General features: G+C 33.6%; 1 protein-coding gene across 1 annotated transcript in view; it reads right to left on the bottom strand.

Annotated features, from left to right (window-relative positions):
- The window catches only part of LOC129216243 (voltage-gated potassium channel subunit beta-2-like), a 128,541-nt gene extending 104,115 nt beyond the window's left edge, over nucleotides 1-24,426 (bottom strand). The window contains exon 1 of the mRNA XM_054850442.1: nucleotides 24,290-24,426. The gene's annotated coding sequence lies outside the window, so the exon portion shown is untranslated. The remainder of the gene's footprint in view (nucleotides 1-24,289) is intronic.
- Nucleotides 24,427-25,136: the final 710 nt, after the last annotated feature.

The raw sequence follows: 25,136 nt of genomic DNA, 5'->3' as shown, positions 1-25,136 counted from the left end.
CAATTTAATTGATTTGTAAAATTATTCGAAACAAAAGTTATTTTCAAACTTAGAGCCCTCCATTAAAATTAAGGTCGCTTTCCTTTAACAGGATTCAATTAGCATTGTTAAAACAATTCGATTTCAAAAAATACTGAAGTTTACATCGAATGCGCGTAATAATAAATCCTTAAATACCGCATTATAGTAGACTTAATTTAGTGTTTCTTCTTTTTCTATCTCATTTAAAACAATTTTTCTAGGAACAAATTTTACGAAGTTTTAATCCACTTCTCTGAAAAAAAAGTACATTAATTAAGATTTCAATTTAGAAGAAAAATCCAGAGCTGGTTTCTTAAGTTTCATTGCTATTCTAATGAATAATAAATTTGTTTCGAGAGGGGGAAAAAACCCCTAGTTTTATGAATAAGTTATTTGAAAAGCTTATAAGGCTAATTTTTTATGAACATATACGTACGTATGCTATTTATTTTTATAAGGTCAAAAGTGCATTTTTTACGATTTTTCGCTTATTTTTTTTGAGAATTACTTTTTTTAAATTGAAAATTTAAAAAAGAGAAAACAAAGACAAAATGATCGAATGGAACAAAATGAAAATATAAGTTAAGTTTTTCCTAAATTATTTTCGTGCGAAAGCTTAAAAAAAACCTACAATTTAAAATTTTTCCAGTAATGACACAGAATATTAAGGTTTTATTTTTTCATTTATTTATTTACTCAATAAATAAAATTTTTAAAAAAAGAAAAGGAACAAAGAGTGAAAAGCGACAGGTCTGAGGGAAACGCCGCGTCGACTAAACTGTCGACACGTCTCACGCTGCCTCATATTATGCTTGATGAAGCTTGCAAGATTATGCTTGCAAAAAGACTATATGTCAGATTCAAATTCTGTTAACTTAAGGTTCAAGCCTCTCCGATGCATAGGGTACATCCTTAAATGAAGTCCCTCCTTCCTATACCACAAAGAGTGCCACTTCACCTTATCCCCCCTCCCCGTTGTCACATGTCATGTCTTTTTCATAAGCACATTCGTTGGTAAAGAAAGCATGTGATGTCACACTTCTTGTGAATCTATCTTCACAAACTGTCAAACTTTCATCCTGCTCTCCCCCTCAAGCGTGATATCACACGCGGACAACCCCTTATTCATCCTATAATGGACCTTGCAGTCGGATGCTTGCATTTGCTCTTTGCCAATGAACTAGCAAATTTTATTAGATTACCTCTATATATGAAATACTTTAGTTGCCAAATCGATTAACTTCACTTTAAAAAAATCCTCATTTCTGCTTTAATAATGCATGTGAGTTTATATTAAAGTTTTGGTTTAGTATTGTTACAAATTCTGTAAATAGTAATTATTTTTCAGATTAATTTGTCGTAATCTAGCTAAATTAAGCGTTTACTAAATTATCTTTCATCTAAAATTATGTGTATCTAAAATTATTATTATTATCTAAAATTAGTGAAGAAGCCATATATAAAAAAGTAACGTCAAAGAAATTGTGAAAGGAAGTATGTGGCCCGGGGGGGGGGGATCTGCGTCCAAGAGTCTCCATAGCACATATAACTTTGAAGTACGGTACAAAATTACTTCAAACCTTGGGGATTTGCACCAAGGGCTTTTCATTTTAAATTTCGAATTAGTGTTTTTATAATTAATTTTTTAAAATAAAATTTCACATAAATTGCCTGTAAAAAGGATGAAAGATTTCCCAAAAGATTCCAGAAAGATTTTTAGAAAGACCCCTCAAAAAAGATTTTTTTTCTACATCAAATAAAGCTTGTTCCAATTTTTTCAATTAATTAGAAAAGCGTATACTGTCCAACCACGGATTGTATGGAATTTTCAAAAGTCCAGATGAGATGAATCTCTCTGAATGAGGGGGAAAAGTAAAAATTTGATGCGCGTATTCCGCTTATTTGAATGAGACTCTGCTTCTGCAAAAGCTGATATCGCTAAAAATAATAGATTTGTCAATTTCCGGCTGTAAAACGGATGTTTGTTTTTCCATACAATCCGTGGTCAGACAGTATAGGGGCTTCTTTTAACGGAAAATCCTAGGCTCAACTCAAGTCCTTAGAGTAAAACATATTACTAGAGACCACGCATTTGGAAGCGACTTTTCAGACGTACAAAACTGCCGTTTCGCAATGCTCAAGAGCCCCATAGCACCTATAGCTCTGCAAGTTTAAAACCCAGTTAGTTTAAAACCCATGAAAGGGGTGCTTTTTGTTCCAAATGGAACTTGTGACGCGTTTTTAATCTGTCTCTTTTTAATTGACGATTTAAATCTTTGCGAATCAAATAAGATTGTGAAGCAACCTTCGGGGGTTGGTGAGCGCTAAAGAGCTGAGGGCGGAGCCTTCTAGTAAGTTAAATTTTAGAAACCTCAATGCCTACTTTCCCATCGTAAGTTTTATGTATTTTTACGAGTGAGCATTTCTGTATGTCCTTCTTCCCATAAATGTAGTCTGTTTATTATTTGTTTGTTATGTTTTAAAGAAACATTAAAAATTGGTTGAAAATATTAGAAGATTTGAAAGTCAGATTCGTAAGTTAAAGGAAAAGAAACACTAATAAAAACGGTCCCGACATGCAAATGAAGAGTCAGGGGAAAAAACGCTTACAGTCCAAAAATTTGGAAATTCGGATTTTTAAGGAATGTTGTAGTTAAATTCCGTCTCTATTGACCTCGCAAAGCAAAAGAAAGAAAAACGCTACCAGTCCACAATAATTTAATAAAAACTAATAGCACTGAGGGGGGGACGCTTTCAGTTACAGCGCGTAGTTGGAAAACCCCTTAGGGTCCAGTTTGTGTAGTGGGGAGGCCAATGAGTCACGTTGCTATGCACCTATCCCGTCGCGCCACACGACTCTTTGTCCTATTGTTTACCAGTTGAATGTATGTTAGAACATATAGAGAGAAAAACTTTTTTTTGCTCTACTGAAAAATTTAGGAAAATGGACTGAAATCGTTTTTCCCCCTGACTCTTCAAATGTTTAACTCTGCTTCAATTTTTATTCAGTGACACAAAATACGAAATCACTAGTACTAAGTATACATAAGGTTAGCTATTTTGTCGGCAAAATTATATTTTTGCTGAAAAAGGGGCAAAATGGAAAAAAAAAAAAAAAAAAAAAAACTAGCAAAAATGGCAAACAATGGAAAATTGACAAGATTTCAAAATTACACAGAAGAGCAATATAAGTTTGTACGGAATCATATTGAGGTTAAAATCAGGTAATTGAGACGCAATTATGTCTTTCATTACTGTTAATTTGATAGTTTAATCAATTCAAAATAATACTGGAACAGAACTTGCAAAGGGTAGGATATAGTAGATAACTTTGGTAATGCAATGCTTAAAAAATGTTCTGATGCGGGTTATTTAAGTGAATTTCAACGAGATTGAACTCTTTAATGTAAAATTTTTATTAATAGAGCTATAGTTTAGTATGTGCTTTATTTTTTTCATTTTTATAGTGCATATCAACCATCATTTTTCGCTTTGCAATTTCTACTTTTCTGATATCATAGCTAAATTATTTATTCTTTCAGAGAAGTATGTATTACTTTTCAGTTAAAAATTAATCGAAGGATATGAAAGGATATGAATTTGTTTTTTAATAATTATGACAGTTGTTTAACCGTTTAAACCAAAGTCAATGAGTTATTTCATTGTTATTTACTTTCCGCTTTCTAATATTTTGCATATTAATTAGAAAAAAAAACATTTTACTAGAACAGTACAAAGTTAACATTTAGATTACTCTTTCAATAATCCATTGAATATTTTAAATATTAAGCTTTAAAACTGTTAGATTTGAGCTGAAATTACCAAAAATTAAAATAGCTACATTTGATTCTCGTAAATAACCCCCACCCCCTCTTTTTTTTGCCACTAGGGCAAAAATAGGCAAAAATAAATTTTTTCCAGAACGGTTTTTACTTGTTTTCCTCCTGGTTTTTCCCACCTTTGGCATAAATGTGCAAACCCAAATTACACATAAATAACACAATTAAGTTAAGTTATTCGTTAAAATGAATTACTCTGTTTAAAGGGTGTTGTTTCAATTCCCCCGAAAGTCTTAAATTCTGCCTCACTCATTTAAAGACCGAACTTAAAAACTCATATTACTTACATACTACAGTTAAGTAAAAAGCTTGGTGTGAAAAATAATTGAATAAGACAGATTTACATAAGACGCGATAGTTCTTTCTTAAAAACAACCAATTACGAGGATAAACGCATTAAAATAAAAAACTGCTACTAACTTTGTAACGAGATAAAGCAAAATGTCTTAAAAGCGTATTAGAACGAGCGGAGGAGGAAAACAGATTATTTCGAAATATTTTCGCTCCAAGTTCAGGGGACGGAAAACATTTTAATGCGGCAAATTTTTCACATGCAAAATAGCATCAAAATATAAATTCCTTTAACAAGGAGCTAAGAGATCTTTACGACTTCGCATTTGAAGCAAAATCAGAGAGGAAAAGGGAAAGGAAAAAGAAAATTTGAATTAGCAGAGGAGAGGAGTCATTTTTGAGTAACTACTGAAACATGAGTTACGAAACTTTCATTACTCTTTCATGTTTACTCGCGTCGTTCGAGTTTAATCTTTGCCGGAGTCTAAACAAATATCTTATCCCGAGCTAATTTTCTTTCCAGCTTTTGAAAATACTCGGAGAGCGATTATTCAACGCGCGCGCGCTCCCCTAAGCCGATGCAAATTAAGCATACTAACGAAGAACATGCTTTGTAAAGTTCACCACCGCGGAAAAATACGATTTTGAGTCATGTTTCTCTGATGATTGGCGAGAGCAATTTCGTTTGTGACACTTGAAGGTCTAAGTTCAAACATTGGGGACTTATAAACAAGGGCGGATCTAGGAAGATTTCAAGTCGGGGGCAAATTATTTTTGTTACGTACCTCCTTCCAGGGCAGCTGAGTCGGAGGTGAAGTGACCGACTCCGACAATTTTAGAGCCTTCGATTCCGACTCCGACTCTTTTTCCCCAAAATCAGTTCGACTCCACAAGCAATGACAGGGTTGCGGACTTGGATAGAAAATGACCGACTTTAGAACTTCAACTTCCAACTCCGACTCCTTTTCCCTAAACCAGTCTGTCTTTGACTCCTACTCCGACTCCGCAGCATTGCATCTTACTATGTTTATGATTTACACATGTATGAGAGTACCCACAACATTTTTGCTAAAAAGAAACCACATATATAGAGTTATGGCCATTGAGTAGGGAGGAAGGAGGTGCTTGAACCTATTCTCTTCTTTTTAGGTTACCAAAGATTGTCTAAAACTGCCTTTTAAAAACTTCAGTTTCGGAAAATTCCCGGGGCTGTTCTGGAAGTTTAACGCCACCAAAAGTCGTTTAAAATTGCCTTTCTAAAACTTTAGTTTCGAAAAATTACTGGTGGAAAGTCCCTGAGTAACATTCCTTCTCCTAACATTACATGAAATGGTCTACAATCGTATTTTTATAACTTCAATTTTGAAAAATATTCGGAAGATCTCCGAATTTCTCAACCTTCTGACATTACCGAAAATCGTCTTAAATTGGCGTTTTGAAACTTAAGTTTCAACAACGCATTGAAATAAAGTTTGTCATCGCAGAAAAATGCGATTTTGAGTCATGTTTACGTAGACGATCGGGGAGAAAATTTTCACGTGTCTCTATTGTGCGTGTGTCTTAAGTCAAACACATAAGACTCCGAATCCCAGCCAAATGTAACAGATCTTGGTTAGTGGTTGATGGAGTAGCTTAAGTTTTGTTGTTAAGAATGTGCTGAAGTCGACTTTTATATACCAGGGTCAGTCAATAAGTTAGTTGCACTGCTAAATTAAATGACTGTTTAATTTTAGTTTACAATTAATTGCAGATTTTACTTGCGATCTGAGCGGTATAGTCGTAGTTTTGAAAATTGTAAGTTCTGTGAATGAAAACAATGATGCAAGCCATTAAAGTCACTTCGTGAAAAGTCTGGTCTATAAAGAGTATGATCTCATATTTCCCACCATAAAGTTTTCAACAAGGCTGCGGAGTCGAAGGGAAAATGACCGGCTCCGACTCTGACTTTAGGAATTTAAGAGCCTTTGACTCCGATTCCTTTAACCCCAAATCCGTCCGACACCGACACCGCTAGCACTGAGGGTGTTGCTGTTTTGGAGGAAAAGACCAGCTCCGACTCCGGCTCTTGAAATTTTAAACCCTTGGCTTCTGACTCCAATACCTTTACCCGAAAATCAGCCCGACTCCGACTCTGCTGCATTGATTTTCAGAAGTCTGCACGTTTGTTGCATTCTTAAGCATGTGCAACAAAGTAATTCTTAAACATGTGCAGTGAGAAATTCTCAAAACCCATAAAAATTGTGCAAAATGAAATTTATTCAAAGTTTGCACGGCAATTTAAACAAATGGATAAATCAGTAGTGGCAACCCGGGTATCAACCATTAGGTGGGGGGGGGGGGGTGATACCCTAAGTGGAATTGCAAGTTCACTACAGAAATAAAGTAAGAAGAAATATTTTTACAGATAATAAAATGTCATCCTATTTTTTTAAACCGTAGGTTTATTAAAATTGAATGTATGTGTATTTAATAATAAAATAAAACTAAAAGCTTTTTCGACAAATTAAAATTGTTCTTTTTTGATCTTTCATAGTTTAGATTCTTCATCTTTGAGCAATCTGAGCAAATTTTAAAACTGCTGTTCTCTTACTATTTGCTGGAGGAAGATTTTTTTGAGTTGAAGAAAGTACAAAGCATTACTTAAAAACTGCTTGGCCCACTTTAAACATGTTTATAATCTTATATTTTCGTAGTAATATTAGCATGAAATAAATACTAACAAACTTAAATGTCATCTTGTACTGATGTTTTCCTAGTATCGACTCAGAATACATTTAGGAGAAATGGATAGTGAAGGACATACTTACACAAAAATCAATAATGTCACTTTTTAAAATTCAAAATTTAGGTGAACATAAAAATGTGAGCCCAAGTCAGAAAACAAAACATTGGCAGGAGAGAAAAAAAATCTTAAAAAAATTTCTGAAATGCAATATTTACCTTTACGTTTTTCAAAAAATATAAATAGATGTAGACTGATGAATGTAGAATGGTTGAGATTGATAGATGAATATAAATGTATAGATAAATAAAGAGATTTATATGCTTGGATGGATGGATATACCGTAAGGTGGTTCAAAAAAACTTTTTTCAGCTAGAGTCCAGAACACACCCTATTTATTTTTAGAGTTACTAAGAGTATTACACTGTAAAAGTTTTAGCTTCTTACTGAAATTTTAAGAGGGTGCTCAATGACCCCTTAATTTAACATTAGCCGTAGCATAGAATCTGTCACAAATTTGGAAATATTTAATTTCCCCAGATGTTTTTTTTTTTTTTTTTGTAAATATTTTATTGCAATGTATATACATATTACTCGTGTATGTCATAAATTGTAGCATTGTTTTTCCAGTTCAATGTATTTTTAACCCCCCCCATACTTATAAAGTTTGGGGGAGGGGTTGAGCACCCTCTTTCAGTTGAAATAGAAAACTAAAATTCTTCCAGTATAATATTATCTACAAGTCTCAAAATATTGAGGGGTGTCCTGTTATCTGGGAGAAACTTTTTTTTTACATGTATTTTTGAACCATCCTAATATACAAGGTTACTCTAAACTCTTGATCAAAAGTTTAATCGGTGTTAGAGGGTAGGATATGAAACAAGAATCACAAGGACTATATGGTCGCAAATGCAATACTGACACGCTACATCCACACAAAGCCAGAAACTAGTGAATTCAAAAGAGGTCACAATTAATTTTTTTTTATATAAATATTCTTTTACAGACTATTTTACAGTGCTAGCCAAATTATCAGACTAAAGAGTTTTTGTTTTTGTTTTTTGTACACTATTTGTACTAAAGTACCATTTATTTTACTGTCAAAGTACAGTACATACTATACACTGATTATTACGTTATTTTAGCGTAATTTAATGTTTGCAGGTGGCAGCACTGTCTGCTTTGTTTATGTTCCTTGTTTATCTACTTACCAGGAACATAACCTCAATCAGCTTAAACAGTTCACTAGTTCTTTTTATTAGTGTGTTCTGTTATATTTAAAGTTAGTTTTAGGTAATTAGTGAGTAAGTGTATATATAATAGTGAATATAAACAATTTTTAACCTCCTTTTTTAAAAAGTTAAGAAATGGTGTAAACCTTGTGAAAAGTATGCCAAAAAGACTTAAAATGCTCATTTAGAACAAGGGAATGCAAACTAAATATTAGATAATTATTTCACTGTTCGTTAATGTGTCTATAGTTATGTAATCTATAAAGAATTTTCTTTTAAAAGTCTTAGACTAATAATTTGGCCAGCACTGTAGTTTTTAAGAAATGTTTAAAGCAGTTGTTGAAGTTACAGTTTATTGCATCTCTAATACACACATCACAACAAAAGCGCAGCGATCGATGAAAAATTGCCAAAATGGCTCGTTATTGCGATAAGGAGTGCTTTGTCATTGCTACTCATGTATTACAGCAGCAGGCTGCAATATTCACCAATCACTTTAAGGCTTTCTTAAAAACTAAAATGTTGTGTAATATCTCCTTTGTGTATGTATTTGTGACCTGTTTCGCGTCCATCAGTTTCAGGCTTAGTGTGCGTGTAGAGCGTCTGTATTGCGTTTGCGACTATATATTCCTTACAATTCTTGCTTCTTATCCTTTCCTTTAACATCCCTTAAAGTTTTTCCCAAGAGAGACTCACCCTGTATTGATATAACTATAGAAAATGCGTGCTTGAAATCAATCTATATTTGTTCGTATAAATATTAATAAGTTTAGAGATATATAGATAAAAGTACATTGGTTAGATAGATAAATATACATTTATAAGTATAGAGAAAGATAAATATACTTTGATAAGTACAGAGATAGATAAATATAGAAATAGATACAGACATAGATGGATAAGAAATTTCTTCTTGATAGAAATCGATATAGATTGATAAAAAAAAAAATAGAGGTGTCTGCATTGCGTTTGCGACTATATATTCCTTACAATTCTTGCTTTTATCTTCCCTTCTAACAACCCTTAAAGTTTCGCCCCATGGTTTAGTCCCACCCTGTATAGATATAGATATAGAAAATGTTTTCTTGAAATTAATATTTACATAGATAAATATAGATTTATAAGTTAGAAATATATGGATAGATAAATAAACATTGATAAGTATAGAGATATATAGATAAATGTAGAAATAGATACCGACATAAGACGGATAAGATGTTTTTTCTTAAAATTAATAGAAAACGATATAGATTAACAAAAATCGAGATACATATAGGAATAAAAATAAATATATATACAGAATAGATGCAGAGCCAGATACATGCTGATGCATGAAAAATATTTTCTTGAAAATAATATAGACATGGAGTTTAGAAAATATAAATAGACAGATAAATGTTTAGATAGATAGATATATACAGAGACACATGTACGTAAATGGATAAATATAGAAATTTTTTCTTGAAGTTAATCAATTAATATAGATTGATAAATATAGATAGATGAAAAATCTGGAGATAAATGCAAAAACTTAGATCTATTGTACAAACACGAAAAGTTGCGTTTTTATTGGAACAATTCTATATTTTCTAAATGAATCCCTTTTAAGAAGGATCATTACGGAATCTTTTTTAGAAAACTTCTTTCTTTTTTCAAGTGCTGCGGGCATTTTTCTAAAAGTGCACTCCAAAATTAATATAATTCCCTAATCATTAGCAAAGAATCCTTTTTCATTCTAAACGACAAGAGGTTTATTTTTGGATTTTTTGATATAATTTTCTTTATTATAAAGTCAAATGATGACTGAGAAATAAAAGTCTCCTTTTGTAAAATCAAACGAATTCAACAATGAATTTTAAAAAATGAATATGTTTGATTTAAAAAAAAAAATCAGAAGCTGTGGAAAATACATTCTTTGCATCTGTTTCTTCTTGCTTTTTTGGAATAAACATATTGTTTACCTATAAATTTAATTCCCATTACATATTGAGGAAAAGAATTTCATTCGAAATTCATAAACAAGACAAAATATTATATCAATTTAACAAAAATTAATTTTTTTTACAGAAATTTAAACAGCAAGTGTTAACAACTGTATGCGTTTCAATTGGTCAAATAAAGAATTCAAAGCAAAGTTTTATTTATTATTCAGGACCTATTTCTCCAAAAAGAAAATTTAATACGAAATGTTAATACACATTTTAGTGGTTATAAATCCCTTGATAATACATGTATGTAATGAAATAAAAATGTTGGTTGATAATTTATTTCTGTTCAAAAAAAAAAAAAAAAAACATTATTTCTTGAATATATTTTGAAATATTATGCTTATTTAATTGCTTCTTGTCTTTCTTGCATCAAATTAATAATTTTCAACAAATATATAAGGATCATATTCTTAGTTTCTCGAATAGAAACAAGTAGGCACCAAAGTACCGGGTGTTTGTATAGTCTTGTTCTGATAAAGAAAATTCACTCTAAAATAAACAGCAGACTGTAATATATTTTTCTTTTTAAAATGAGAAAATTTAGAGTGTTTCCAATTTCGCGTCAGGCACTAGCGCAGCCAGAAATTTCTTTCGGGGGGGGGGGGGGGGGGGGGGGGGGGGGGGAGGGGGAGGGCTTGATCTCAAAAGTCCTTGCATGCAGGGCTTGATTACTGAAAAGGTCAACTGGGCCATGGCATAAGGCTCCAGCTTTTTAGGGGTCCCCAAATGGTCAAAATTGTTTTCTCCAATGAACGAAATTGTAAGGGGAGTCACGAAAAAAGAGGTTTGGTCCAGGACCTAATGATAAGTTAATCGGGCCCTGTTTATATGGATATAGACTCATATTAGAATTAACATTACGGGTTAAAGCCAAAAGTTCAGGGAAGGGGGGGGGGGAGTTGACTCTCAAACACACATACAGATTAGGGTGATTCAAAGAAACTTTTTTTCAGAGTCCAGGACACCCACTATTTTTTTCTTTTTACAGTTACTAATAGTATTATGCTGTAAAAGTTATAGCTTCTTTCTCAAAATTTAAGAGGGTGCTCAATGACCCCGCAATTTGACATTAGCCGTAGCATAGAAAATGTCACCAATTTAGAAACAATAAAATTCCCCAGTTGTTTTTTTGTAAATAAAAATTTTATTGCAATGCATATGCATATTGCTCGTGCATATTCTAATGTGTAGCATTGTTTTTTCAGTTCAATGTATTTTTTAACCCTCCCCCTCCCCATACGTATGAAGTTTGGGGGAGGAGGTTGAGCACCCTCTTTCAGTTGAAATAGGAAGCTAAAATTCTTCCAGTATATTACTATCCACAAGTCTAAAAATATTGAGGGGTGTCCTATTATCCAGGATAAACTTTTTTTTACATGTATTTTGGAACCACGCTAACGCAGATGCTGAAAGTTGGTAAATGTCCGGTTTTGGGAAGAAAAATAAACGAATCACCTTATGTATGACCGACTATTCAGAAGAAACTTTGAGACAGACTTGTTAATGTGGTTCGGTATTCCCCCAGCAGCCAGCTGCCCACGAGGACAAAGGGTAGTCCAGACAAAGCCCTCGTCAATATAGCCTCAAAGGAGAGATGCAACCTAATGTCGAAATGATCCATAACTTCGAGGCGTTGGGAAGGGCACATCAGAAAATAGCAGCAGCGCCGGTGGCACCGTGCCACGAGGTGACGGTATTGATATTTCGGCCATTAATCAAGATCTCCCGAGCTCTTGTCGCCTCTGCAGCTCTTGACAGCTGATAGGATCATTTGTTTGCTTTGCTTTGTGGGCTCTGGAGACTGCATTCTCCCGAGGCCGCATCGCTGTGAATAATTACGTTCCACACGTTGTTGAAGTTTGGAACTTTACTCTCCCGCACTTGTTATCTCTCAAAAAGAGAAGTTTTAAATTTTGCTTATGATCTAGTGGAGAAGAAGACGATCAATTGAAACACCTGATCAAGTTTAAATTTTTGAAATGTTTATTGAAAATTATCGATGTACTATGCAGTGAGTTGCCGCCCTTAAACCAGAGCAAAGGCAGAACCGCATGTAATGTACAGGTAATTATCAAAATAATGTAAACACTCTGTGCCAAGTGTGTTGGGAATTGCTACTCTGCCATAATTATTCTGTTGATGAAGGTGCCTTCTGACTCTAATCACTCACACTGGTGAATCCAGATGGTGATTGAGTTCTTTGGTCATTTTTGCTGATATTGTTCTCTTTTTAGACATTACAATCCTCTTCAATACCGTCGGTTTCTTTCACTAAGCTTCTCTTTCCGTCCACTATTTTGCTTTGCCGAGCTTGTCTTAGCGCGCTGCGTGTATGCTGTCATGACTTTAGATATTGTACCTCTAGAAACACCAAAAAGTTGAGATGTTTCAGTTACACTTGCTTCAGCTAGACGCGCTACAACAATTTGGCCTTTTTTAAAATTTTGAGAGGTGAGAGGTCCGATATTTCACGCGTTTGAAAAAATCCAAGACGTCCAGAACTTCAGTTAACCCACCATATACGTCCAGAATATGTACATTGCTATTTATTAAAAAAAAACAACAGATATCTAGTTTTATTCTTTATTACGTACGAAGCACATTCAAAAATGTCACTTTTATTCACAGGTGTTTCCATTATTTTGATAACTACCCTGCACAGGATCTCCGGTTATCTCTCTCAGCGACTCAAGGACGGATCCAGAAATTTTCCAAGGGAGGGGCGATTGATTTTCATTACATAATTTTTACTATGTATTTTGATTTACAAATAGGACTTTAATTCCGAAACAGTTCCGAGATAGGGTTCCAAACTCAAACCTCCCGTCTCCCAACATCAATGAAATCCGTCTAAATTTGCGTTTTTTGAACTTCATTTTCGGAAAATTAAAGGTGGAGATTCCCTCAAGGGAGGGGCAATCGCGTATCCAATGTATCCGTTTCTGCAGCGACTTCAGTTTCGTCCTTGTTTGGATTCATCACTTTTGAATAGAGAATAACCAAGCTGGAGGCTCATTGAAATTTTTTCACGCTTTCAACTTTAATGAGATGACATCTGCCTCTATCTCGGTTATTAACTACTTCAGGCTGATGAGTGCAAACAAGGACTAAGCTTCAGTCTCTGGATGGGATAATTAAGTTATTCAATTAACTCTTCGTCTCGCCAAGTTAGAAGCTGCTTATGTACAGGCTGCCATTTGATTAATGCTTCAAACTACCTTCACGCAAAGGATTGTGTTTTGTTGCTTGTTAGGACATAAAAATCCATTGGAAAGTTGATGCTGTTGTTGCAAAACCACAACAGTAGCCCATAACGAGAAGGGTGACAACATTTTTTGCGACTAAAGAAAAAATATGAAATAAGTCTTCCCAAATTGACTAGCAAACTATGTCTGAGGCTCTGAAGGAACTCTAAAATGTATAGATGCTTCCAAATCTGAAATAGCATGCGTTGCAAAACAAGCTTTAAGCATACATACGATAATCTGAGCGTCAAAGTATTCAGGAACACACACATGCTTACATACATTCTTATTCATACTTATTCCATTTTAGGACCAAATTTTTTATTCCAGTGAAGTGCGTTATTGCGAGGTTACCTGCACTATACACACATTTTTTTTCTCATAATGAATGACAGACTAGTCAGTCTGTACTATTAGTAGTAATAATAGTTATAATTCTACGAGAGAAAGTCCTTAAGAAGGTACAAAAGAAATAAAAACATAATGTGTTGTTTAATCACTAGGAAATAATTTTTGTTTTTTCACAGCAGCTCCAACAACGTTGATGCCCCTATCCCATCGTTTTAACAGAATCCCAAATCCAGCCGCATCAAGTTCTTTATGTTGTGTCTCACCCACGATAGTACTCTTGTTGAACACCGTTGTCATCTGCAAATTGTTTGACTCCAAGATATAGGCAATCCAAGAAGTGTCCTGGTGGACCAAATTGGGGTTTCAGTAGTCCAAATAGATGGAAATCGCTTATTGCCAAGTAAGGTGGATGCAGTAGAACCGGAGTCATCTTGAACAGATGATAATGACGTTCAACATAAGGTCCTTTGGCGGACGAGACAGCAACCGAAAGAATTTTACGCGACTGGATTTGGGACTGTGATAGAACAATGGGATAAGTGCATCACAATTGCTGCATATTATGTGGAAAAATAAAAATTGTTAAAGTGATTATCATAGTAAATTATTTATTTTTTCTTGTGTAACTTGCTTAAGGGGAGTCCTGTCTTTTACCGCCCCCCCCCCCTTATACCGTCAATTTTAATTTTCACAGGTTCATGCACCTTTTTCTAACAATTTATTAAATATATAATTATGAATTTTTTTTCTGTACCTTAAGTAGACGCTTTTCTCTATACTGAAGTAAAATTTTACAGAAAGAAAGCTTAGTTCTTTTTTTAAAAAAAAAATCTAATGTGTATGTCGCTGTATTTTTTTTTTTTTTAAATGCCGTTTTGCAACACGAAATCAGATCTATAAAAAATATTTTTCAAATATGAGAAAACATTTACTTCAGTATGTGCAATTAGATGTATGGAATAGGTGGTAAAATTTTCAAAGCCAAACACAATTTAGTTTCTGAGAAAAATGAACATTTTATTTCAATAACACTATTTCGAGCTATTGCAATTTAAAGGGGAGAATCATAACTCTTCAAAATAGGTTTATATTTTTTTCAAAGCTTATTTCAACTTACTTCTAATATGAGCACGATCAAGAAGTTTGTATCGTTAAAAAGGTATTGAAATTTACTTTCAAAATACATAGAAATAAAAAAAAATCGAATTTTTGAAAGTATTTAGGGTACTGACTCCCCTTAAGGATTTCTTCTTGAATAAGCTTGAAATGATCTTGCTCACACAGTTACGTATAGTATTATTAAATGAGATACTTTTGATTATATACAGTGAAACCTCGATTTTAAGTTTCTCAAGGGACTGGGTTTAAAAACGCAAAATAACGGGAAAACGTAAAATACCAGAAATGGATAGAAAGCAAAAATGAAACAGAAAAAACTAAAGGTAGTAAAGATGACATTTTTAAAAAGCATAATACCTATATTTTAGAAAAGAACATTATTATACATATCATTTCAGATCATTTTAACACATTTAGTTGTGAATACGAACATTTAGGGCGAAAATAGTCCGTAATATAAATGGGTGGAGCAGTAGCATTTCTGTTTTCATAGATTTACTTTCAACAACGTAGATTAGCGTTAAAAAGGCACAGAAGGAAATATATTGCTCATTCTAAAACATTTTTTTTCCTTTCCAGAGTAAACGTAACATGTGGGAAATTCATTGAACAGTAAACTTTCCATCCAGGTAAAAAAAAATCCGAGTATTACAGAAATCTGGGACTAGATGAAAAATGAGGAAAACTTAGATTCGGGGGGCGTAAAATCGGGGTTTCACTGGATCTTTAGCAACAGTTCTTCTCTCTTTCTCCCTCTTTTATCCTAATGGAAACATATTTAATGCTATTTCGGATTAATAATATTATTTTGGACCGTATATAAAAGTATTAAATATTAAAGCATCAAATATACAACATTAAAGTTGCAAACGTCTTTTTAAAGCAATTAATATTTATGTATGAAGAAAATGCAGGATTCGATTCGTTCGTGCATTTGAAGCCATGGTTATTTTAAGAACAGGTTTATTAAATGGCATTAAACTTAAAATCTTGCAATATTTGTACAAAGCAATCGTTCATAATTTATTCAGAATCTAGCTGATTGTTTATGCAGCTGATTCTAAATAAAACATAACTAAGCCGTAAATAATTAAGGAAATTTCCTAGTCAGAAATTAATTTCTGATTAGAAATGATTTCTCTGAGGCATTGTATTAAATTTTCTATGAAATTGTTCTATTAGGAAAAAAAATACTTATGCTTGTTAGAATTTATATTATTCATATTTCACTTTCGATTTCGTTTAAAGTGAAATGAATAATTTAAGTCATTTTTTGAAGTGCGAGTAATATTTTTATATATAGAAATGTATTACTATTAGCTATATATATATATATATATATATATATATATATATATATATATATATATATATATATATATATATATATATATATATATATAATTTAAATTCTCAGCTAGCAGTATTGCCATTTAAAGCACATAAGTATGCTGTTCGCTCATAGCTAGAAATTGCTGTCCCTCGTATAACACGGTACTTCTACAACACGGTTTCGATGTTACACGGTACCAGATTTGCGATTGTTATAACACGGTTTCGATTTTACACGGTACGAAACTTGAATTTAATGTTTCACGGTTTTGATACAACACGAATGTTATATTTATCACTAGTGGTACCCGCACGGCTTTGCCAGTAGTAGAAAATTAAAGGGTCATTTGGTTCGCCTGTATATTTACAAATAATGGATGCTGAATTTCTCGCCAATTGGCTATGTTCATACGCTCTCCCATTCCATGTCATGATAATTTCGTAATTTACTCGTCCATCTTATGTTAATTTTACTCCGGAAAATGTTCTTAAAATTGAAATTAAAAAAAAATCGGAATTTCGAAAAATCACTTCGAGGTGCACACCCCCATGCTACAAACTAACTTTGTGCCAAATTTCATGAAAATCGGTCGAACGATCTAGGCGCTATGCGCGTCACAGTGATTCAGACATCCTCCAGACAACCTCCAGACAGAGAAACTTTCAGCTTTATTATTAGTAAAGATAAAGAAAAAGATAGATGGAATTTCATTTTTTGTTCAATACTTTCTGTTAATTTTTACTAATGACTCTAATACTCTGTTTTTATGAAACTTGGTTTCGATACAACACGGTACACATCCATTGATTTACATTATTTCTAAGTCTGGTATAAAACGGTTTCGATATAACACGGAACACGGTTTCGATATAACACGAAACATATTACCTGATTTTTCTCTTGCACGTACATAATTAGTATTAAAAATAAGTAAAAATGTTATTTTTAAAAAAGTCTCGTATAACACGATTTCGATACTACACGGAACGAGTTAACTGTGTTATACAAGGGACACCCCCCTGTATACTTGATTCAGAAGCAACTGTTTCAGTTTTTTTTTTAATATTTGTCATTCTTAAATTAGTGTAAAGCCTTCAAGTTATGTAAAATATGTTACAACAAAACCACCTAGTGGCAATAAAGCAGCTTTGATAAAAAGTGGAGATTCAACTTTCGTGCTTGGCATGGCTTTATTTTTTACCTTTTGATAACTTTATTGATATTGCTAAAACTTTGTATACTCTTTGTATACTCCTCTTTGTTATAGTATATTTTTTTTCTAAATTTTTTTAAGGATCATTATTGGACAGATACACTATATAACTACAAGGCTTGGGGCACTTTCCAAAATTCACATTTTTACGAATTTCTAGAGAAATAACAAAAAAAAAAAAACTGTTCTTTAAGTTTTTTATCATAAAAGATATGCTCTTGCTGTCGTTTTCCAATAAAAATTAAACCACTCATTCATTTAGGGGCCAGCAACAAATTTAAAAGACTTTTTGATCATTGTTCACCGTAAATAGCTGGAAAAAAACTATAAATTTCAAAAATGAATTTGCATGCTATGCACAATCTTTTTATGCTATTTTGTGAAAGTACAGCTTTCATTAAATGTGTAAATGTAAAATAAAACTTCATATTCTCAAAGAAAAAATCAGTTATTCAAAAATACCAAATTCGTTCGCAAGTTTTTGGCTCGTAACACGCAGCGTTTTTTGTCTTGGCTTACCAAAATTTCAGAAAACTTAACAGCGTACAAAAAAAAAAAAAAAAAAAAACCTCTAATTTGAATTCCGAAACTTTGAATTCAAATTATGTTTTTCGCAATCACTAGTTGCGACAAGACTCTACTGGTTAGAGTTATTGTTTCTAGAAATGGCTCCCCCGCCCAATCATGTCCCTCCTCCTGGGTGCTTACGTGTATATAGTTGTGTGTGCGTGTGTGTGTGTGTAGGCTTACGTGTGTGCACGTAGGCGTGTGTATGTGTGTAAAGACGTGCGCGCGTGGTCGAGGGTGTATGAGCATGCGTGTGTAGGTCATGGACGCCACCGCCCAGCAAAAGTGGATTCTGGGGGACAGTGCTCAGGACCGGCCGCGCCGCCGCCGGAGGGCGGTGGTGCTGCAGGCCTTGTCCAAGCTGAAAAAGGAACCGGAACATCATGGACTGTCAAGTGAGAACAATAAGCAATCGTGATTGCTCAAAAAAAATATATATATATATAATACTCAAATTTGAAACGAAAATATTAAAGATTTCATGAAATATGAACTTTTAAAGCAATTAATTTTTCACTGCACATGCGCGAAAAATACCAACTTATAAACTTAATAATTTCACACCCTAGTAGCTGTAGCAACTCATAAAAAAATGCCAGTTGAACATCTTAAAAATTTAGAAAGATATTAGCAATCTATTGAGTCAAATATAAATCATTCTCGGATTGACGCCGAACCGTGAGGTATCGTTCGCAGATTGGCAACACTTGTTGCATTCGTTCAGTGTTTCTGGGTTATTTGAAAACAGATTATTTGTGAATAATCACTTATAAATCATTGCGCTTCCAAGAACCAATAAAATATGGCTCATTAGATTGGCGATACATTTCAAAAATTTAAAGATATTCTAATGTTTTTATAAGTTGCTGCATCTACTTGGGTGTGAAATTATAAACATTGTTCGCTGCTATCTTTCGCGCGTGCGCAGTGAAAAATTAATTGCTTTAAAAGCTCATAATTAATTAAATTTCCAATAATTTTGTTTCGAATGTTGTTGTAATATTTTTCTTGTATGCTGTCAAGGTTTTAAAAACAGTTTTGTATGACAGGACGGAAAATTCTGCCCCAAAAACCTGAAAAAGAAATTTGTATTCTTAAAAGAAGTATGGGACCTGCTTTTTGCTAACTTTGCTCGCCAACACCCTGGCTGAATCTGGCGCGTTAACCCCTAAAACCTCCGCCAAGCTGCACTGCTGACCAACCACTCCACCATTCGGTCAAGGAGTTTTACTTCTGAGGCAATTCCAATGTAAAAAATATCTAGAAGTTTTTACGAAATATCTAGAACACAACATTTTTTACCACTTTATCAACACAAATGTTCTTAGCAAAATATAGTTTACCGATTTAAAAAAAAAAAGGAATATGAATCATTTGTGAGAAAGCAAAGTTAAGTCGATGTTAAAGACTTACGGTGCTCTCCGTACATAATTCGAAAGAGCTAATAATGTTCTTTTGTTAGACTGATTAATTGTGATTAATATCTTCTGGCAAGTGTCACCTTGTTTGAATTAATTGGAACCAGCCAAGTGTCATCTAAGCGCCAAATGTAACAGAAATGTCGTTGAGATTATGTCATAGCAGCGATGTTAAATATGATGGTGTGTTACATTCGTAACTTTTTGACACTTAAGTTTTTTTCGTTATTGACTATGCGTGGAACTAAAAAATGGTAAACTATTTGTAACGATATATTTTTTAAATTTTTGGCTGGCAATTACCCCATATCTAAAACTTATTATTCAATGGCTGTCAATTATACCATAACTAAATCAATTAAATTCCCATCAATTATCCATCAAAAGATTCAGAAAAAAATAGGAAGCATAAAAAGGAAAAAGGAAAAAAGAAAGGAAAAAAAGCAGGAAAATTATTAGGCCATACGAGTTTAATAAGGAATGTTATCTCTCTAATTTGTATACATGTATCACAACAAGTTTTCATGAACATATCACAAATTATTTTTTCGAAGTAGGGTAGCAAATCTCCAAAGCAAACAGATGTTGAAATGTTTCAAGAAAGACAGTCAGGAAGTTATGGAAATTATTTTTAAACGATGCAACTGTTACAAAAAGGTCTGGACAAGGTCTTAAATACAACTACTTGTATGAACTTAACTAGTGGTAACCGCACGGCTTTGCCCGTAGTAGAAAAATTAAAAGGTATTTTGGTTCGCCTGTATATTTACAAATAATGTACGGTGAATTTTCTCACCAATTGGCTAGTACCCATGTTACGGTTCCACGTTATGATAATTTCGTATCTCGCCAATTGGCTTGTGCCCATGTTACGGTTCCACGTTATGATAATTTCGTAATTTAATCCACCATCTTATGATAATTTTGCTCTTAAAATTGGAATAGAAAACGAACCACATCGAATTTTTGAAAAATCACTTCGAAGTGCACACCCCCATGCTACAAACTAACTTTGTGCCAAATTTCATGAAAATCGGCCGAACGGTCTAGGCGTCACAGAAATCCTGACAGACAGAGAGAGATCCGGACAGAGAGACTTTCAGCTTTGTTATTAGTAAAGATTACAAACTAAACTTCTTCGACAGATCTGTATCTGGCAATAACTGCCCATCGTAGCAGGAATTCTACCACTCAGTAACTTTACTTGTAAGCTAAACTTAATTACTACAAACTATTATCTAAACATTTAAGTAAATTTATTTCAACATTTTTTTATTTAATGAAATTAATAAGAACTCTCTATTTTTGCGAGTTCGTTCTAAGCTGGGACACTTGTGAACACACCATCTAAGAGTACAGTTCTTTTGTCCTTTTCGTAATACTAATATTAGAGTAGGGTAATAATATAAGTGTTGAAAAAATGTGTAAATATTTATAATTATTACTTTTTCACAATAAGTTTGTAAATTTGCGGTGGTTTTTCTATTGTTATTATTATTAAGTATTTATTTATTTAGTTTTATAATTTTTCATTTTAAAAATTTTCTTGTTCTTTATATTTGGTCAACAATTTAGTGCTGTACCGCGAGTTGCCGTTTAAACTACACTTCCATTTTCGCCCTCGCCACTCCTAGATACTCGTATATACCTCCAATACCAAAAATAGCCAAAATAAGGTGCAATGTTAAGGTATTGAAAGTTTGAAGCAAAAAGGAAAATTCATGAAAAATTGCGAAATTTAACTTTTTATACGGACCCTGGGTCTCCTAACTTATATTTAGGAAAATAATCTCCACTAAAAAGTAATTTTAACACGAAAAAATTAAAACATTTACAACTACAACTGAAATAGATATTAGAATTCAAAACTTTGAGGGACCGTACAGAAGTAGAGATAGGAACTTATCAGCCTTTCAGAAGAAAGGTTGTCGAAGTAAAAAAATATATATATTTATGTTTTGCATTGCTATTGTGAAATAAATGTAAATGTTGTATTATGATACATTAAAACACACTACAAAATCTAGTACAATTTGAAGAAAGTCTATGCACACTAGGGTGGTTCAAAAAAACATGTAAAAAAAAGGAGCTTCAAAAGCTCAACCCCCTCCCCTAAACTTCAATAGTATGGGTAGGGGGGTTAAAAAAATACATCGAACTCAAAAACAATGCTACATATTGTAATATGCACTAGAAATATGCATATACATTGAAATAAAACAATTATTTACAAAAAAAAAACAGCTGGGGAAATTAAATATTTCTCGATTTCTGGCATTTTCTATGACACGGCTAATGTTAAATTAAGGGGTCATTGAGCACCGTCTTAAAATTTGAGTAAGAAGCTAAAACATTTATTTCATAATGCGAGTGTAAAAAGGTGTAAGTCAAAACTTTGCGTGTCATATCTCGGTGAAAATTTGTTGTAACTATGTCAAACTTTTTATGTTCGATTCATTTTTCAATGAAGATTATTTCTCTAAACATAAATTAGGAGACCTAGGATCAATATAAAAAGTTTGATTTCGTATTCTTCCCCAATTTTCTTTTTCGTTTCAAATTTTCAATACTTTAACTGCACCTTATTTTGAAGGTTGCGAAAATAGACGACTTGCAGGTAAAACGGGGACACGTTGTATAGTGTTTACAAGAAATAAGAAGACAGAATATATTTGTTTCACTAAAAACTGAAGTTTAAAATATTTTTAAATACATTATAATTTTCCGTGTGAAGCTTAGGAGCAAGAATAATCTTTACGTTATAAAATATTCTTCGTACTATGTAGTTTTAAAGGTTTTTTTCTTGTCTATCCAGTGCATGGGCGCCCATATGAAAAATTGTAAAGGGGGGGGGGGCTCAGATATTTTAACCATGGTTTAGCATGATATTTTCCCCATGAAAACCAATTTCAGGACATAATAGAGTCATTACAATTTGACATTAATGGCTGGAGTTGGCTAATTGTTCATTAATGGCTGGAGAAGAAATATTTTTACATTTTTGTAAAGAAAAAAGTACTAAAAGCAAGGAAGTTCTAATTTTTAAGGGGGGGGGCTCAAGCTCCACCTTGCCCCCCTATATGGGCGCCCTTGATCCATTAAGAACATGCAACGAAACTTTAAAATTTGACGCCCCCACGTGCGCCCCTTAGAGGACACATATGTGAACAAGCAATAGAGACATTTTGAAAAATACTTCAAAGTAAAGAAATATTATAAAAGTATATTAAAGTAAAATTCGTAATTATAAAGAAAAGTATTAAAGTATTTTTTTAATCTCGAAAAATTCCGTGTCACCAAGAAAGGACTATTCAATCATTGAGACATTTTTACTCAAAAAGATTTAAAATAGTTTGTGAAAAATTAAGAAATAAAAAAAATTGTTCACATGAGCCCTACTTTTTTCTACATTTTTTGCCTTAACTACAAAATGCAAAAAGAGAAAGTTCAATTATTTTATAATATGTTCAGGAGTATTAACTATTCTCTACTTAAAAAATATTAGCATTGCAAATGTTTTTGATTTTCAAAGCATTTTTGAACGCTTACATTTCAGTGATTTCTTAGGCAATATAATTTGGGATTTGAGGGAAGTGAAAAATATTTAAAATTAAATTCTAAGCGCGCATAAGTCTCTCTGCACCCACTGAATATACCTCACTGGCGTTATGTATTGTATTGTATGTTATTCACATACATATCAGGCCGTAACTATATTTTTGTTTCGGAGAGGGGTTTTGCCAAACACACACGACTAGTGAAATCTGTACTATTATAAAAAAAGACTAATTAGACGAATATCTCAACTAAGAAGACTTGCTAAATGATATTTCAATCGTGTGCGTTTTTTAAAAAGATAAAGTTGCAAAAAAATCGACCCCCCATCATAGGATTCCGAGCCTCGATACATATAAGAGCCATGTTCAAATTATTTTCTAGGAAAATAATCTCATCTAGTCCTCTCGTTAGGTGAATTGACGACACTAACTTCTTTCTGTGCTATTTCAAATAGAGAAACATCTAGAAACAGTTGTATTCGTGAACCACTGATTAGAAGTGTTTATTTACTGGTAAAATGAACTTCTTTTTTTAGTTACCCCCCCCCCCTCAAATGAAAAAGCGCTGAAGCTGAACGATAAATGCATTTCCAGATTTTTCTTAAAAATTAAACATATCAATAAGAAAAATCTTTTAATGCCATTTATCCAATGCTGTAGATGGGAGAGGAGAGGGAGGCTGTACCCAGGTTTTTTTTTTATTGTAGAAATTATGCAAATGAATTATAAATTGGTTTTCCATAACTTTAAACTGGCTTTTACTTTTATATATTCGAATATAAGGAACTATTATATATTATGATATTAAGTATCCACTTTCTAAAAAGTTTTATCCAATTTAAAAATAATTATTTATTCGTGTTGTGGGCACGACCGTACGGTCACACCCGCAATTCGTACAAATCATTATTTTCCAAATACAGAAGTTTTTTTGAAAGTGGATACTTCATATTGTGATCCACAATACTTCCTTACATTTGAATGTGCCATAATTAAAAGCCAAAGCATAAAAGTCTGAGAATGAAATGCAAATACATGCGTAAAAGTGGGTCATTTGTGCAAATGCATTGACGCAAGCATGCATGTAATATTTTTCTATATATAATACATACTGTGCGCAGCGATTAGCATGTCTCTTTTCCTGCCTACCGGCAACACCCCCCTCTTAACGTACATCGAATTCAAAAAAGAATATGATTCGAACGGGACGCTCGCCGTTCATCCCTTACTACTGCAGTATAAGCAGACGATTCTTTCCCGTTTAAACTACCTGTATCCCCGCTGCAGTGGTTGTAACCACACGCGCACTCCCTCCTTTAAAGAAAAATAAAAAAATAACGCGCGGATTAAAAAAAAATAATGGAACAGAGGAACAAATTTGAAAGAGGCTCACCTTCGAATTATTTCGTCACTACTGCCCCCTCGTCCTCCGCTTCGTGATCCGCATCTTCGAGGTTTCGGAAATTACAAAAGATGTAAATGTGTATACATTTATATAAAAAAGGGGGGAAAAGATTCTTTTGACGCACTACTCGTTCTATCCAGCGCCTCTGACGTTCGAGCAGAGGGATGCTGCGGGACTGACGGTACGGTTGCCGAACTTACGGACCGCATCGGGAGGGACTGGCTGCCAAGCGACACGTCTGATCCTAACTTGGCGGAGGGGAGAGTTTTCTCCTCGGCTGTGTTTATATTAATTAAATGCGTCTGCATAAATTCAATAATGGAACATTTTGCAAAAAAAAAAAAAAAAGAAAAGAAAATTTGTATTTCTGGCATTTTAAATTCAAATTATGTTTTTCGCAATCACGAGCTTGTGTGTTTGTATGTGCACGCGTACGTTTGTGTGTGTATGTGCACGCGTGCGGTTGTGTGTGTATGTGCACGCGTGCGTTTGTGTGTGTATGTGCACGCGTGCGTTTGTGTGTGTATGTTCACGCGTGCGTTTGTGTGTGTATGTGCACGCGTGCGTTTGTGTGTGTATGTGCACGCGTGCGTTTGTGTGTGTATGTGCGCGCCTGTGTGTATATGTGCGCGCCTGTGTGTGTTTGAGCGCGCCTGTGTGTAGGCGTTCGTGTGTGTGTGTAGGCGTTCGTGTGTGTGTGTAGGCGTTCGTGTGTGTGTGTAGGCGTTCGTGTGTGTGTGTGTGTAGGCGCTCGTGTGTGTGTATATAGGAACTCGTGTATGTATTTAGGCGTTCGTGTGTGTGGGTATGTAGTTTTTCGTGTGTGTGTGTAGGC

The sequence above is a fragment of the Uloborus diversus genome, chromosome 2 (assembly GCF_026930045.1).
Source record: "Uloborus diversus isolate 005 chromosome 2, Udiv.v.3.1, whole genome shotgun sequence".
Classification (NCBI taxonomy): Eukaryota; Metazoa; Arthropoda; class Arachnida; order Araneae; family Uloboridae; genus Uloborus; species Uloborus diversus.
Note: the sequence above shows the minus strand (reverse complement) of the source record. Positions and strands in the feature narration are given on the sequence as shown.